The sequence below is a fragment of the Nicotiana tabacum genome, chromosome 22 (assembly GCF_000715075.1).
Source record: "Nicotiana tabacum cultivar K326 chromosome 22, ASM71507v2, whole genome shotgun sequence".
Lineage (NCBI taxonomy): Eukaryota > Viridiplantae > Streptophyta > Magnoliopsida > Solanales > Solanaceae > Nicotiana > Nicotiana tabacum.
In genome coordinates, this window is record NC_134101.1 from 194,238,761 (window position 1) to 194,250,621 (window position 11,861).

At 40.3% G+C, this 11,861-nt stretch overlaps 1 long non-coding RNA gene across 1 annotated transcript; it reads right to left on the reverse strand.

The window, feature by feature from the left end:
- Window positions 1–3,037: 3,037 nt before the first annotated feature.
- Window positions 3,038–9,622, reverse strand: LOC142176772 (uncharacterized). Its single transcript, XR_012705570.1, has 3 exons — window positions 5,848–9,622; window positions 4,273–4,340; window positions 3,038–3,282 (listed from the first exon to the last, which is right to left on the reverse strand). It is a non-coding gene; the product is annotated as an uncharacterized LOC142176772 (long non-coding RNA).
- Between the last annotated feature and the right edge of the window lie 2,239 nt (window positions 9,623–11,861).

Genomic DNA, 11,861 nt, shown 5'->3' on the forward strand with positions numbered 1-11,861 from the left:
TTAGGTTTTGGGAAAACTTAGAGTTATGCTTCGTATAGATGAGATTTACAAGGAAAGTAATTCAGCCGGGTATTTCTTTAAGGGGGTGTTCATGTGCTAGCAGGGCCTTGGGGTTTGATTATATTTGGGAACAAGTCAGAGTGGGTGACTCTCAACAACGGTCCTAGTGGGTTCAAAATTTAAAGTGCGGTGCCTATGGATTTCGAGTTTGTGATATGATTAAGTATCGAGCTTTTGCAGTGGATTATGAAAGGGGCTTGGATTGTTCTAAGTTATCATCGGTCTGCAATGTAGCATTTGAGGAATGGGAGAAAATAACTTCGGATTCGTAGAGGAATTACTTGAATAAGTGTACCAGCTGAAGATGCGAATGTGCACAAGGATGGTATGAGATGGTTCGTGGATTTTGAGACATGGTGGTCTTATGAAATAGCGTCACTGAGGATGAGTCCAGAATGGTTTTGTTATATTTTGAATGGAGCTACTATTATTTCGAAGGCAAGTCCGGAGTAAATTAGAAGAAGTCGGATCGGTTAGAAATGGTTGAATTGGCATGATGGTGGCAATGATCAGTTCCTTTAGCATGTTAAGTTGTACATGTGATTTGAGGTTGTACGTACGAGGCTTGACGACTGCTATAATTTAATTTATTTGGAGGTATTTGATTATAATGGCATGTTATATGTAGATGGATCTCGAAAGAGTTATGGTGGTTTAGACCACAACTTGAGGTTTGTATTTTCTACGGTTTGAGGATTCAGTTGCATGTTGCATTAGTCCTTCTGAATTGTGCTAATGAAAGATTTCTAGGTGGTGCAGTTTTTAATCTATTAGTAGTTTAAGAGTTATGATGAAATTCTTGTAATATTGCATAGTGGCATGTTAGGCGCAGTGAACAGCCTGGGAATTCGAAGTTGAGGATCAATGTTGTGGTTCGGTGTTGACAAGAATGTCACGAGCTTGGATGAGCAAGAAAGAATTCAGATGTTTAGAGTAAGCTAGTATTATCCTAATGTCACCTGAGATCGGTGCCCTATGTAAGAGGCTTTGTGTACTGATTTGCAGATTATCGATTCGCTTTACAACATTGTATCGCCGGTAGTATGGATGTGCAGACTTTGCTAGCTGGTGGGGGAGGTCATGGGGCATATCCCACGGGAAGATGGTATAAGTGTTACATGTAGTCACTTGATTGATTAAAGATTGAAACCAAGTATGGAGATTATGGTACTATTGCTAATGTGAGAGTTTAGGCCTAGAAGGCGCACTATTCATTTGGTTGTGAACTGTGGAAGTTTGTTCCGGATTTGACGATTGTTCTTGTGTGTCATGGGAAAAGGGTTACTGTGGATCCTCGAAAGGTTATTAGCCTAGTGTGGTACGATCAAAATCGGCTAGAGGTCCTTGGATGGATCTAAAGTGAGTGGGTGCTCTATATCAAGCCACATGTGTTCATTACAGCATAGCGTTGCTTACAGAGGAGTTTTCGGGCCTTGGATATTATTTCCGTCGTCAGCTATTCCATGTAATCACTATTATGCCATGTGGGTTGTGGGATGGTATGATTATCTGCACTTGTATTGAGATCCCATGTAGTTTGTGGTGTTGTGAGAGCAAGATGGCTCTCGAGATGTAGGTCATTTATTGCATATTAGTCGTGCTTGAGTTTTGTAGCGTATGGCGCTATCTGTCTCCCCGGTAATGATATTATACACTTGGCATACGCGTGGTTGGCATTTAGGTATTTCGTAGGTATGAGCATTCTAGCTCGATAGGTATTTCCTTATATTATGTTTGGATCGGGTGGCACGCCGCCACGGGTATGTTGTTTGGATCGGGTGGCACGCCGCCACGGGTATCATGGTTGGATCGGGTTGCACGCTGCAACGGTATCATTTGTGGATCGGGTTGCACGCCGCAATAGTGTTATGTTGAGTACAATTCCCTATATCAATTTTTGTGTGTTTTGTTTCTCATTTTCTAAGGAAGGTTCATAACATCTTTTCAGTTGTTTAATTAGTTACGTGGGTTGAGTAGTTCTTTCCAGAGTTCATTTTTCCCTATGTATCACATTCGAGTTTGTAGCTTATTAGCTAATAAGCAGAAATGATCTTCAGTTTGGCTCGAGCTAATGTGCTCAACTGGGTCGTGCGGCATGGGTAGGTGCACAAGGTGTTAAACAACAATTTTGGGCAACTTAGGAGCAGTCCTTAGCACGTTCGAGGACGAAATTATGTTTAAGTGGGAGAGAATATAACGACTTGACCAGGCGTTTTGAGCCCTCGCGCGTTGCTCAATGGTTTGAGGCCTTGATTAGCTTCTTATGGTATTATGACATGTACGGGAGGTCGAAATTTAATTTCGGGAAGTTCGGAGTTGATTTGGAAGGAAATTCTCATTTCGAAAGATTACGTTGAAAGAGTTGACCAAGGTTTAACTTTTGAGTAAAAGACCTCGAAATTGGGATTTGAAAGTTCTAATAGGTTTGTACGATGATTTTGGACTTGGGCGTATGTCCGAATCGGGTTTTGGATAACCCGAGAGCGTTTCGGCGCCTACTGTGGAAAGTTGGCAATTTTGAAGAATTTCATGAATCTGGGTTGAAGTATTTTTCAATGTTATCGATGTTCGTTTGGGATTCCGAGCCTATGAATAGCTTTGTATGGTGATTCTGGTCTTAAAGCGTGTTCGGATGTGGATTTGGAGGTCCGTAGGTCATTTTAGGTCATTTGGCGAAAGTTTGAAATTTGAAGTTTTTTGGGAAGTTTGAGTGAGAGTGTACTTTTTGATATCGGGTTCGGATTCTGATTCCGAAAGTTGGAATAGGTCCGTAATGTCAAACGTGACTTGTATTTGATAGGTTTTGGCATCGAATGTAGAAGTTTGAAGTTCTAAAGTGTCACGACCCAAAACTGAACCCGTCGTGATAGCACCTAGTATGGTATTAGGCAAGATGATATTTTTAAAAAAACACTTTGCTATTTCATAAAAGATAAATCAAAAGCTTTTTCATAACAGAATTTTCATAAAAATAGGAGTTAAACTGAAAATACAATGCGGAAAGATAGCCCCAAACATCGGGGTGTTACCAAGTAATGAGCAACTAGACCTCAAGAATAAGAAAAACAATGTCTACATTAGTCTGTCTCTAAATGTCAATACAGAAAAAGAAGAAAGCAAAGAAGGAGAACAACAACTGCGAATGATGGCAGCTACCTCGTAAATCTATGGTAATAGAGTACGCACGATCTTCATGTCCACCGAGATCGGACACACCTGGATCTGCACATTTAGGTGCAGGGAGTAACGTGAGTACTTCCAATTCAGTGAGTAACAGAAACAAATAAGGAACTGAGAAGCAGTGATGAGCTATACAAGTACAGTTCATTTCAGTAATTTCAATAAAGAATAGACATGCTTTCAAATCCAGCAGTTTAGGTCAAATCAGTTTTGTATAGTTTCAAGTGCAAGTAAACCAGATATAAATCTCCCATAAAACTTTACAACGATGACAGATATCAACTAAGCGCAACAACAAATAAAAGGAAGTATACCTCTCAAGGTAACAACCACTCAACTCATCTCAACAGCTCAATTACTTGGCTGTCAGCACTCAGTTTTCACACTCAGTAGGTACATGCACTCACTGGGGGTGTACAGAACTCCGGAGGGCTCCTACATCCCAAGCGCTATAATCCACACGGACAACTCACATGCTGCACGGACAACTCACATGCTATAATGTCAAATCAAGATCCGCACGGACAACTCGCATGCTGCACGGACAACTCACATGCTATGATATCAATATCTCACCATCAAGCCCTAGACCTCACTCAGTCATCAACCTCCCTAGTCTCTCGGGCTATCAAAACTCATATAAATTAGCCTAAATAGAGATAATAACATGTATAAACAAGGGATAAGAAGAGATGGATATATACTACGCAAGTAAAATTAGGACTGAGTACAAAATAGCAGATAGCAGCTATTCAACAAGTACACGGCCCCAACAGGTCCCAATAGTGATATCATATGTCCTAAGCATGATTTCAAACATGAATTTCAGTCAAATCTCCATAAAACAGAGGAAACACATAATTAGCAGTAAGCTATTCCACATTACAGTCTCACGGGACGGGCCAAGTCATAAATCCTTTGGTGTAGGCCCACATTCCCGTCATCTATAATGTGTGTCACCTCCAAAATAATCGCACGATACAAAATCTAGGGTTTCATACCCTTAGGACAAGATTTATAACCGTTACTTACCTCAAACCGAGCAAAACGCTACTCCAAAATGCCCTTGTCTTGCGAGTCGGCCTCCGAATGCCCGGAATCTAGACACAAGCAGTACAATATAATTATTATATGCTAATGGGATCAATTCCATATGAAAACTACTAAATTGGACCCAAAATTGCTAAACCTGGACCCCAATCCCATGTCTCTAAATCCGACAAAAGTCACAAAACTCGAAAGCCCATTCACTTACGAGTCTAATCATACCAAATTTACTCAAATCCGATAACAAAATCCCATTCGAAACTCAAAATACCAAATCAAGGACACTTCCTCTTTTTTCCTACTTTTTTACCCCAAATCACAAATTAGATGATAAAATTAAAGGTTAAATTATGGGAATTAGCCAAAACCAAGAAATAATCACTTACTTCCAATCAATTCCATGAAAATCCCTTCAAGAATCGCCTAAATCCGTGATCTCTAGCTCAAAATATGAAAAAATGGGTTCAAACCCTCGTTTTAATACTATCTGCCCAGATTTCCTTCTTTGCGAATGCAATCGTTCTCGCGCGTTCGCGTAGAGCAACTTAGAACACCTCTCCACTTTACTCTTCGTGAACGCATCCATTGCTTCGCGAACGCAATGCTTTGCAAACTCAAACCTCCGTTAATGTGTCACTTACCTCGTGAACATGTAAAACAAAAGGCTGGGGGTCCCCAGCTACCTCACTCCTCTTCACGAACGCGACACCACTAACGCGTTCACAATGCACACGCTGCCATACCTTCGCGTTTGTTTCCTCTACTTTTACAATGCGTCGAACAAATTCTCACCTTCTAAGAAACACTCTTCATGACCGTGAGTCTCCTCTCGCAAACGCGTAAGAGGAAACCAGAAAAATGTAGCAACAGATATCAGCTATCTCTCAAAGGCCAAAAATTATCCGTTACCACCCAAAACTCAGCCGAGGCCCTCCAGACCTCGACCAAACATACCAACATGTACCAAAATATCATATGAACTTAGTCAAATCCTCAAATCACCTCCAACAATGTCAAAAACACGAATTACACACGGATTCAAGCCTAATGAACTTTGAAATTTCCAAATTCTACAAACGACGTCAAAACATACCACCTCACGTCCGATTGACCTCAAATTTTGCATCATAAATAACACCACAAACCTAGTCCCAATGCCGTAAATCCAAGGTCAAACTTTCCAATTTTCTAACTTTCAGGATTCCAAGCCTAATTCTACTATAGACTTAAAACACAATTAGGATGCACTCATAAGTCCAAAATCACCTAAAGGAGTTAACAGAACAATCAAAATTCAAACTTGAGGTCGTTTTCACATAAGTCAACATCCGGTCAACTTTTCCAACTTAAGCTTTTAAATAAGAGACTAAGTGTCTCATTTCATTCTAAAATCACTCCGGACCCAAACCAACTAACTCGATAAGTCATAATACAGTTGTAGAACACAAAAGAAGCAGTAAATAGGGGAACGGGGCTACAGCTCTTGAAACAACCGGCCGGATCATTACATCATCCCCCTCTTGAACAAACATTCATCCTCGAATGGGTCTAGAAACGTACCTGTAGACTCAAATAGGTGTGGATATCTACTCTACATATCCCGCTCGGTCTCCCAAGTAGCCTCCTTCACCGGCCGACTTCTCCACTGCACTTTCACTGAATCTATATCCTTTGATCTCAACTTCCGAACCTGCCACCCCAAAATAGCTACTAGCTCCACATCATAAGTTAAATCACCTTCCATCTGAACCGTGCTGAAATCCAAAACATGGGACGGATTGCCGATATACTTCCAGAGCATAGAAACATGAAATACTGAATGTACACTCGACAAGACAAGTGGCAAGGCGAGCTTGTAAGCCACCTCCTTAATCCTCTGAAGTACCTCAAAAGGCACAATGAACCCGGGGCTCAACATTCCCTTATTCCCGAACCTCATAACACCCTTTATGGGTGATACCTTCAGTAGAACCTTCTCTCCAACCATGTAGGACACATCACGAACCTTCCTATCGGCATAAATTTTTTGTCTAGACTGCGCCATGTGATACCACTCCTGATTCAATTTAACCTTGTCCAAAGCATCCTGAACTAAGTCAGTACCCAATAGCCTAGCCTCGCCCGGCTCAAACCAACCCACTAGAGATCTACATTGCCTTTCATATAAAGCCTCATATGGATCCATCTGAATACTTGACTAATAACTGTTGCTGTAAGAAAACTCCATAAGTGGCAGAAACTGGTCCTATGAACCACCAAAATCAACGACACAAGCACGTAGTTGTCCTCCAATATCTGAATAGTGTGCTCAGACTGTCCGTCCATCTGAGAGTGAAATGGTGTGCTCAACTCAACCAGAGTGCCCAACTTTCGTTGCATGACTCTCCAAAACTAAGATGTAAATAGCGTGCCTCTATCTGAAATGATGGAAACTAGCACACCGTGCAGGTGAACAATCTCTCTCATGTAAATCTCAACCAACCGGTCTGGAGAATAAGTAGTACTCACAGGAATGAAGTGCGCGGTCTTGGTCAGCTGATCCATAATAACGCAAATAGCATCGAACTTCCTCGAAGTCCATGGGAGCCAAACTACGAAATTCATGTTGATCCGCTCCCACTTCCACTCTAGAATCTCTATCTTCGTAAGCAATTCACCCGGTCTCTGATGCTCATATTTTACTTGCTGACAGTTGAGGCACCGAGATACAAACCCAACTATATCCTTCTTCATTCTCCTCCACCAATAGTGTTGCTTCAAATCCTGGTACATCTTTACGGCACCCGAATTAATGTAATACCACGAGCTGTGGCCTTCTCAAGAATCAACTCCCGTAGCCATCTACATTGGGCACACGTACCCGGCCCTACATCCTCAATACCTCATCATCACCAATAGTCACATCTTTGGCATCACCGTGATGAACTTTGTCCTTGAGAACAAGCAAATGCGGATCATCATACTGACGCTCTATGATGCAATCCAATAAGGAAGACCGAGTGACCACACAAGTTAGAACTCGTCTGGGCTCCGAAATATTCAATCTCACAAACTGGTTGGCCAAAGCCTGAACATCAACTACAAGAGTTCTCTCCCCAACAAGAATGAATGCAAAACTACCCATACTCACTACCTTCCTATCAAGGAATCCTCCACCACATTGGCCTTTCCCGGGTGATACAAAATAGTAATATCATAGTCCTTTAGTAGCTCCAACCATTTCTATTGCCTAAAATTGATATCCTTTTGTTTGAACAAGTGTTGGAGGCTATGATAATCAGTAAATACCTCACAAGACACACCATAGAGATAGTGCCTCCAAATATTCAACATGAGAACAATGGAAGCCAACTCCAAATCATGAACTGGGTAGTTCTTCTCATGAGACATTAACTGATGCGAAGCATAAGCAATCACTCTACCCTTTTACATCAAAACACACCCAATACCGACCGAGAAGCATCACAATATAATGTATTGGAGCTAGAAGCTGATGGTAGAACTAGAACTGGAGCTGTGGTCAAGGCAGCCTTGAGCTTCTGAAAGCTCACCTCACACTTATCCGACCACCTGAAAGGAGCACCCTTTTGGTTCAATTTGATTAATGAGGATGGAATAAATGAGAAACCCTACACGAACCGACGGTAATAACCAGCCAAACAAAGAAAGCTTCAAATCTCTGTAGCAGAGGACGGTCTGGGCCAAATCTGAACCACCTCTATCTTCTTCGGATCTACCTAAATACCCTCACTGGATAGCACGTGCCCCAAATGCACATTCTCATGGTAAATCATCAATACAAGGTAAATGATACTTGTTCTTGATTGTGACTTTGTTCAACTGCTTGTAATCAATGCACATTCTCATGGTACCATCCTTATTCTTCACAAATAGAACTAGTGCACCCCAAAGTGACACGCTAGGTTGAATAAACCCATTATCAAGGAGTTTCTGAAGTTGCTCCTTCAATTCTTTCAACTCCGCTGGTGCCATACGATACGGTGGAATAGAAACAGACTGAGTGCCCGAACCAAATCAATACTGAAGTCAATATCCCTATCCGGTGGCATGCCTGGCAGATCTGCAGAAAACACATCCGGACAATCTGACACCACTGGAATAGAATCAATAATAGGGGTCTCTGCATTGACATCCCTCACAAAGGACAAATAAGAAATACTACCCTTCCCAACCATCCGTTGGGCCTTCAAGTATGAAATCAATCTACTAGTGTCGCGCCCCCTTTCCCCTTCCGCGGAATTGGCTTCAGGACATTTGGTTATGGGACAACTCATTTTGGGAACGGGGTTTGCAATTTTTTTGAAGAGACACCACCTAACGATTTTAAGGTATGTTAGGGCCCCCATAAGGTTCATCTACAACTATGTTTGATAACCAGAGATAGGGTAAGGGCTTGAAATTATCCTAAGGGGAAGTTGTTAGGCACCCTTCAGGATTAACTAGTATGGTTCCCGGACAGACAATTTCTGTGAGTTTGTGCAATTAGCAAATAAACAAGTAGGGCTCAAATAATAGGGGATTTAAATACACAAGTGTTTGAGAACGATTAATAAAATCAAGGTTTTAAAAAGAGTTACGATCTAAGCATGCTTATGAGTGTAAAGGGGGCGTCCTAGATTTGTTTGTAATATGGATCACATCAATGCAATACTCGGTATGACACTCCTCAAAAGAGGGCTACAAGTGGTATTAGCGCACGGGTCATCATATCCATATCTACCCTTTCCCACTCTGTGAAGGTATTTAGAGCGAAGATTGGTCTCGACTCTTATTGCATGTTGTTACCCGTCCCTTCCTATCAGTCCCGGAGGAATTTAGGATTCCTATCCTATAAGGAAGTTCTAGGCAAACCCTCAGGTTTAAAGGCAAAATGCTAAGGCGACATACAAAACAAGTAGGACTGCATTTAAAAGGGGAAAACACATAAAACAAGCAGAAGGCTCAGTTATACCTCCACAAATAATGCACATAGACAGCATGACTTATACACAGTTAAGGTCTGAATTTAAAATCCTAAAGCAGGGTGTTTAAATGGTAACATCAGAACCAGATTTATTACATGACTCAGAAAAGAAGTCTAAATCAGGTTTGCCTACTGGTTTTAACAGTTGATAATTAAACAAAGGCAATTCCAGTTTAAGTTATTACCTAAGGCTTGGCTAGGTGCAAAGAGAGATGCAGCAGTTATTCAAAATTATTAAAAGACGGTTCAGAGCTTATTTTACCCTAAGAGCATGTTGTTCTATTTGTAGAGATTATTACCAGTTATTTTAGACGGGATAATCAAGTGTGAAGCTGTTTTACCTCTTTTATAATCAGCAATTTACAAACAGAATGCAAACAAGATCCTAGAACATGATATCTAATATGCACAATTCCTAAGAGCAGGATTTCTAAATGCGTACGGCAGGAATGCAGAATTTCCTAAGAGCAGGATTTCTAAGTGCATATGGCAGGAATGCAGAATTTCCTAAGAGCAGGATTTCTAAGTGCATATGGCAGGAATGCAAATAATAGTAGAATGCTGATTATTAGCAGATTTTAAAACATGATGTTGTAAAGGTGCACATGCTGAAACAATAAATATGATACCTAAGAGCATGACTTCTAATGCATGCATGAACGCTAAGCATGGTTTCTATTGCGCAATTAGGAAAATAAATATAATAACATGTTTTCTACCCTTAACATGCATATTTACCCTATCCCATATCACTAGCCACCCCAATACTTGCTTACAAATTATTACAGACCATGTGATAGAATTACATGAGAAATGCAAAATAAGAAGTTACAACTATAGGAAGCCTGATTCTGTCTTGCTATCTAAGTTATGTAATAAACCACTCAAATGCCAATATTGTTCCATAGCCCTTCCCATATCTAGGTGTGTTAGAATTCCTTAAGGACCTCAAGGGATCCCGGGCAGTGCTCACACCCAGATTGCATAACCAAACAGAGTGAGTGCAGTGTGGAAGGGACAACTCATATGTGTCGAGGTTCAGAGGGAGCTCAAGGGTCCCAACGCAAGGCTCACACAAAAGGGGCAGAACCAAATGATCTAAGACTATAGTGGAAGTGCAGAACACATGCTTGAAACAGCGATTGTTTTACAAAATAGTTTGGAAAATGATTGGTTGAGATAAATTTGCAACAACAAAAAAAGTGTTGCTTAGGGAAGACAGTTTTGAAGGGGCCGGGGATAGGAGCAACAACAACACATACCAGAATGAGTCCAAAGAGCAGTACAACTTCAGTAGTTACAAACATGACGCAGGGGTTGGGGACATAGAGAATCCAAATCAGAAACACATAATTAGTCATGAATCAAGTATATTAGGAGACATGATAGATGAGGGACATAAACAGGAACAAGTAAACAAGCTGATCTCATTTGAACAAAGGAGGGCAGGATTTTAAGCATGCTGAGTAAAGCAGTAAACAAAAAGTACAATTTAACAGCATGAGCCATTAAGTTAGTGCAGAAAGAGACAAGGATTGACAAACAAAGTAACACATAGAGTTGAGTTGCAAAATTTAAACTGATAACATACCAGTTGAAGGAGCAAAATGCAGAAAAAGTAAAGCAATCAAAGTTTCCACAGTCTAGCCTTGGCTTTCTACCAGTAGCACAAGTAGTAGAGAAAGAAAAGAGAGTTTCATTGTGTATGTGTGTGTTCGGAACTAGTTGTTCATCTGTTTAAGGAAGAGAGGTTAGAGTATTTATAGCTTTGAAAACGAATAGAAAGTAAAGTAACAAGTAAAGGTTTTGCACAATTATGGAAGTAATCACCATTAGAATCCAATAAGTACAAGTATATCCCTTTAATCAAGGAATTACTGCTCAAACAAATACTAACAAGGATAATTAAGGAAAGAAAATCAATTTGAGAAAGATTGATTTTTGACCATATAAGGGATAGTAAAAGTATAGAGTATACAATTGAGTCTAGATACAAAATATACTTAATTTAGGGAAAGGATTGAGCAGGGGTGAAACATCACAGCAAATAAAGCAAGGGAATCAATCAACTCAAACAAACGAGTAAAATTAGGGGTTTATATGAAAACCTTTGCAATCAACCGTAACTTAAGGAAATCAAGATCAATCAAGAGGGAGTTATGATTCTACACTTCGACATATAAATAGGGAAGAATGAACAGGAGTATCATACATGCAAGGTCAACCATATTGACAAAAGAAGAAAACTAGATGAACACAAACATATAGCAACAACATGAGTAGGCTAAGGGCTTAGTGGTATGAGAGCCCACTCGAAACATGGTAATCAACGAGTTAAGTAGTCATGGCTAACACATAGAACCATAGTGGAAAACCAAACTAACAGGTAAAGAAGGTCAGAAACAAGTAAAGAAAGCCATCAAACTCATAATAATAAGTGAAGAAAAACTTTTAAAAATTAGGGTTTAACAAAGTTAGGTTAAAAAGCGATAAGAACTCAAAATCATTCAACATGAACAGAGAAAAGGGATCTAACCATAAAGAACCCAAATCGAAACAAGTATAAACAAAGACAATTCCAGAACCTCGG